The following is a 5,779-nucleotide window of genomic DNA, read 5'->3' as shown; positions in this document are numbered from 1 at the left end:
CTAGGGTGGCCTTTCCACTGCTTCCTACACAAGCTGTTTTATTTTTTTAAGTATCAGTTATTACCTATGTAAGTTACTTTAAAATCAACATATTTACTCTTAGAATCTATGTTTTGTACTACAGTGTTAACTCCAGGAGAGCAAAGCCATAGTCTATCTTGTCTATTGCCACACCACCTGGAATAGTGCCTAGAACTTAAAAGGTACCCAATAAATAAATGCTTAAGCCCACCTAGTTAGCTCCTGATAGTCTGCCAGTCTCACATAAGAATAGCCTTCAGTCAAAGGTTGTATTTGCTCATCCCCCTAGAGTACTCTGATTATGTTGAGCTGCCCTACTGATTACTTCCTAGGCCACAGGCCAACCCATAAATTATCTCTGGCTTTGGAACAAAGTCTTAGCTGTAGGGTATCATTAAATCTGCTCAGCACTTTGCAACATGTCTAGAAGATAGAAGATAGTTATGAAGATATAACATCAATATAAAATGTCCATCGTATTTTAGTCCCTTTTCTGTATTTGGGACATTGGGGTCACCAGTACCAGCCTCCTATCTTTGCTTCTTGAAACCCCACTCATCCTTCAGAGTTTAACTGTACAGCAATCATGTTCATGGAGCTGAAGGGGAGCAGAATTTACCATTTCAAAATATGTCACTTTGGCATGAGGATTATTTTGAGCTAAAGACAATCAAAACCCAGCAGATTCAGGAAAGCTCTTTACCTCCCCCTCAATTGCCTAAATTTACATTGGAAAGGGGACCTGTACAAGAAAGAGAGCCATTCCAGAGGTACCTTTTTCCCTAAGAAACTTATCTGCATAGCAGGGTAAGCTTTGTTTTCCAAACATCCTCTGTGACTTCCAACGAAAGGTCTTCCTCCTTTTTGTATCCCCAAACCACTACCCATTTCCTTAGCTCAGGATGTTGCATAAGCCTCAATTACCTGGATGTTCCTTGAGTCTTCCAATCTTTATGGGGCTCCCTTATACACAATTTTGTTTGTTTTTCTCCTGTTAATCTGTTTTATATCAATTTAATTTAGACCAGCCAAAGAACCATAGAAGGGAAAAAGGGAAACATTTTCTATCTCTATAAAGCCTATTTGGATTTTCCCAGTCCAAACTTACTTCTCCCTTTTATACATCTGTTAGAACACCTAACAAATTCTGCCATATGCCACCCACATTGTAGATTTAAGTCATAAAGATTGTGCTACACATAAAAGACTAGTAAAACGTTTATAACTTGTTACATAATGAGCATTATGTATGAGGAAATGAAAGGATCACTGAATGTAAATCCAGAGGCTTTGGTCATAAATTTTTTAATTACAGTGGAGTTAACTTTAGTTACCAGAGTAATATCGTAAAGAATTTACAGAAGAAAGTATTATGTGTAACAAGGTTATGTGGTCATGTCTAATAGCTAGATTGACCACCAAATTGAAAACATGTTTAAAATAAATAACTCTGGGGCCGCCTGGGTGGCTCAGTCGGTTAAGCGTCCGACTTCGGCTCAGCTCATGATCTTGCGGTTCGTGAGTTCAAGCCCCGCGTCGGGCTCTGTGCTGACAGCTCAGAGCCTGGAGCCTGTTTCCGATTCTGTGTCTCCCTCTCTCTCTCTGACCCTCCCCCATTCATGCTCTGTCTCTCTCTGTCTCAAAAATAAATAAACGTTTAAAAAAAATAAAATAAAATAAAATGAATAACTCTGGGGCTCCTGGGTGGCTCAGTTGATTAAGTGTCCAACTCTTGGTCTCAGTTCAGGTCATGATCTCACAGTTTGTGGGTTCAAGCCCAGCCTCAGGCTCTGCACTGACAGTGTGGAGCCTGCTTGGGATTTCTCTCTCCCTCTCTCTCTGTCCCTTCCCAACCTTCTCTCTCTCTCTCTGTCTCTCAAAAAATAAAAATAAACATAAAAATTTTTTTTAAGTTTTTATTTATTTTTTGAGAGAGAGAGAGACAGAGCATGAGCAGGGAAGGGGCAGAGAGAGAGGGAGACACAGAATCTGAAGCAAGCTCCAGGCTCTGAGCTGTCAGCACAGAGCCCGACACAGGGCTCAAACCCACAGACTGCAAGATCATGATCTGAGCCAAAGTCGGATGCTCAACCGACTGAGCCACCCAGGCGCCCCCATAAAAATTTTTTTGAATGCACTCTGGGAACGCCTGGCTAGTTCAGTCAGAAGAGCTGTGACTCTTGATCTCGGGGTCATGAGTTTGAGTCCTGAATTGGGTTGTAGAGATTACTTACATAAATAAATAAACAAACAAACAAATAAATAAGCAAACTTATAATAATAAATAAACAAATAAATAAATAAACAAATAAATAAACTTTAAAAAATGTAAAGGACGTGAATATTCTGCTCTTCTGTTTCCCCACCAAAAGAAAAAAAGAAAAAGGAAGAGTCTCTAAATATTTAGATTTTAAGAGATGCTACATAAAAATGAGGCAGCACCTGTCATGCACGTCACAACTTTAAGATAGCCTAGGGGTCTGGCTGCCTGTAAAACTACCACAACAGCCACATTAAACATCTAAGAAAGGCTGTGCTACTTATATGCATGCTCAGTTATAAGAGCTAATTTTTAATTCTATAAAACATGTCTATTCATGCTGGTTCTAGCTTGCCTCTTTTTCATATTCCTAGAATCAGAGTATTACTCAGTTATTTCATACAATAGAGAACTCCTTGAGAACAAGAATTCTTTTCCTCTTTACATCTTCCTTGGTCTCAAGGCAGTGTCTTGCATAGTGTAAATTACAAATATGGATTGAATTGAACATAGAAATTTTAATTTAACCATCTGAAATATGTAAGGGGAAAAAGTTAATAAAAAATCCGGTACAGGGATGCCTGCCTGGGTGGTTCAGTCAGTGAAGTGTCTGGCTCTTGATTGTGGCTCAGGTGATGATCTTACAGTTCGTGAGTTTGAGCCCCTGACAGTGCCGAGCTTGCTTGGGATTCTCTTTCCCTCTCTCTCTGCCCCTGCCCCACTCACATTCTCTCTCTCTCTCTCTCTCTCTCTCTCTCTCTCTCTCTCTCTTTGCCTCTCTCTCTCTCTCTCAAAATAAATAAACTTTAAAGAAAAATTTGTATAGGAATGGGGCTTCTGGCTGGCTCAGTTGGTAGAGCATGTGACTCTTGATCTTGGAGTTGTCATTTTGAGCCCCCATATTGGACAGAGAGATTACATTTAAATAGAGTTTTTTTAATGTTTATTTATTTTTGAAAGAGAGAGAGACAGAGTGGGTGTGGGGGAAGGGCAGAGAGAGAGAGAGGGAGACACAGAATCCAAAGCAGGCTTCAGGCTCTGAGCTGTCAGCACAGAGTGCAACGTGGGGCTTGAACTCATGAACCAGGAGATCATGACCTGAGCAGAAGTCCGACTCTTAACTGACCGAGCCACCCAGGCACCTGGGGAGAGAGATTACTTTAAAAAATAAAATAAAATAAAACATCGTTTAAAAAAGAATCATTAATGAAATGGGGATGCACCTTACCAAATGTTGAACCATTTCATAAAGCCATAAATTGTGAGGCTGACACAGGAATCAAAAGAGAAAGAAAGAGAGGGAGAAAGAAAACCAAGTATATATGGATAATTAGTATACAATAAAGGTAATATTTAAAATCAGTGGAGAGAGCAGATAAATTTTAAAATAATACTGAAATCACATTTTTCATAGTATTTGATAAAGTGGGTTTAGCAGTCATTGTTATTTAAATGGAATTAACTAAATGTTCACAAGTGCTGATCATTTCATCTTGATTCTATGTACATCAGGAGCAAAAATATCACCTTATAGGTAAAAAAAAAATTAGCCTACTTAAACCCTGTTTATTTTTTAAATCCATTTTTCCCAGGATTTAGATGATGATTGGCATTCAACAGACAACAATTTTTTGTTGGATAATAAAATGGGTGATAGGGTAAATGTGTTCTGCATTATAGTTTAAAACAATTTTTTACAAGATGTGTGAGGCCATTCACCTTTTTTTCAAGTTTATTTATTTATTCTGAGAGAGAGAACATGCATATACACATGCCGGAATGCAGAGAGAATGGGAGAGCAAAAGAGTCCTAAGCGGGCTCCTCATTGTCAGTACCAAGCCTGATGTGGGACTAGATCTCACGAACTATGAGATCGTGATCTCAGCCAAAATCAAGAGTTAGATGCTTAACCAACTGAGCTACCCAGGCACCCAAAAACAAATTTTTCAGACTCCTAAGGTATACTGAATTGAATAATCACTCTATATTGTTTTAGTATCATTCCAACTTTACCAGACAAACCCAATTACTTTAACACCAATTCCTAAGTTAAACATTTAATATCTCAATTCTTTTTTTTTCCTTTTTTTTTTTTTTTATTATTCATCTTTGAGAGACAAAGAGAGACGGAGTGCCAGCAGGGGAGGGGCAGAGAGAGAGGGAGACACAGAATCCGAAGGACGTTCCAGGCTCTGAGCTGTCAGCACAGAGCCCAATGCGGGGCTCAAACCCATGAACCACGAGATCATGACCTGAGCCAAAGTGGGACGCTTAACTGACTGAGCCACCCAGGCACCCCTCGATTCTTTTTTTTTTTTTAAGTTTATTTATTTCTTTTTGAGAGAGACAGAGAGAGTGCGGAGGGGAGGGGCAGAGAGAGGGAGACAGAAAATCCCTAGCAGGCACCACACTGTCAGCACAGAGCCCGGTGCGGGGTTTGAACCCACGAACCATGAGATCATGACCTGAGCTGAGATCAAGAATTGATGCTCAACTGACTGAATCACCCAGACGCCCCTAATATCTCCCTTCTTATGCCTATTCCATACCCCATAAAGAGTGTTTGAAGCAATATCTTGATAATGGTAGCCAAGGATTTCAGAGTAATTGTGTGTGCATCCAAACTACAAAAGACTAATATCTACTCCCTGTGTAACTACAACATAGGAAAAACACACATCAAATAAGGGCCACTTACTCAGCTTCATATTTTACTGTATCTTGCTCCAAAGGGTGTAGTTTTGATTTCTAGCTCTTTAAGGCATATTACACAGAGATTAGAGAGGTAATAAATGATATTAAAAGGTTTTGAGTTTAGTAGTTAGACATCCTGCTATAGAATTTGAGCAATTTACTTAATCTTTTTGAACCTCAGTTTCCTCATCTGCAAAACAGTGATAATAACAGTGATGCCAAGATGATTTAAATAAATGATTGTCAAATCTTCAAAATAATGAGTGGCCCTTATAAGGACTCAAATCTCAAATATGTTTTGAGTTATTATTAAATGTTTATCTGAATTAAATGAAATGGTACATTGTAACTAGTTACTATTTGGGGCTTCTGGGTGGCTCAGTAGGTTATTATCACTCTTGATTTTGGCTCAGTTCATGATCTCATGGTTTTGTGAGTTTGAGCCCCACATGGGCTCTGTGCTGACTATGCAGAACCTGCTTTACATTCTCTCTCTTTCTCTACCCCTCCCCTGATCACACTCTCTCTGTCTCTCTCAAAATAAATAAGTAAATAAATATACACTGAAATAAATAAAATAAAGTAAAATAAAAAGTAAATAAAATAAAAATAAAGTAAATAAATAAAAATAAATAAGCAAACTTAAAAATTTTTTTTTAGTTATTACTAAACGAGATGGTGCCATTATTATTAGATGGTAGAAGGTAAAAGACTTTCTTAACTTAATCCAGGGGAATTACTCGAATGTTTTGACATTAGTTCAGTAAGTGGGTTTCAAACCCCCAAACTGACTGATGGCTTCAG

This window comes from Prionailurus viverrinus, chromosome B4 (genome assembly GCF_022837055.1).
Source record: "Prionailurus viverrinus isolate Anna chromosome B4, UM_Priviv_1.0, whole genome shotgun sequence".
NCBI classification, from domain to species: Eukaryota; Metazoa; Chordata; class Mammalia; order Carnivora; family Felidae; genus Prionailurus; species Prionailurus viverrinus.
The sequence above is the reverse complement of the archived record's forward strand: the minus strand, read 5'-3'. Positions refer to the sequence as shown.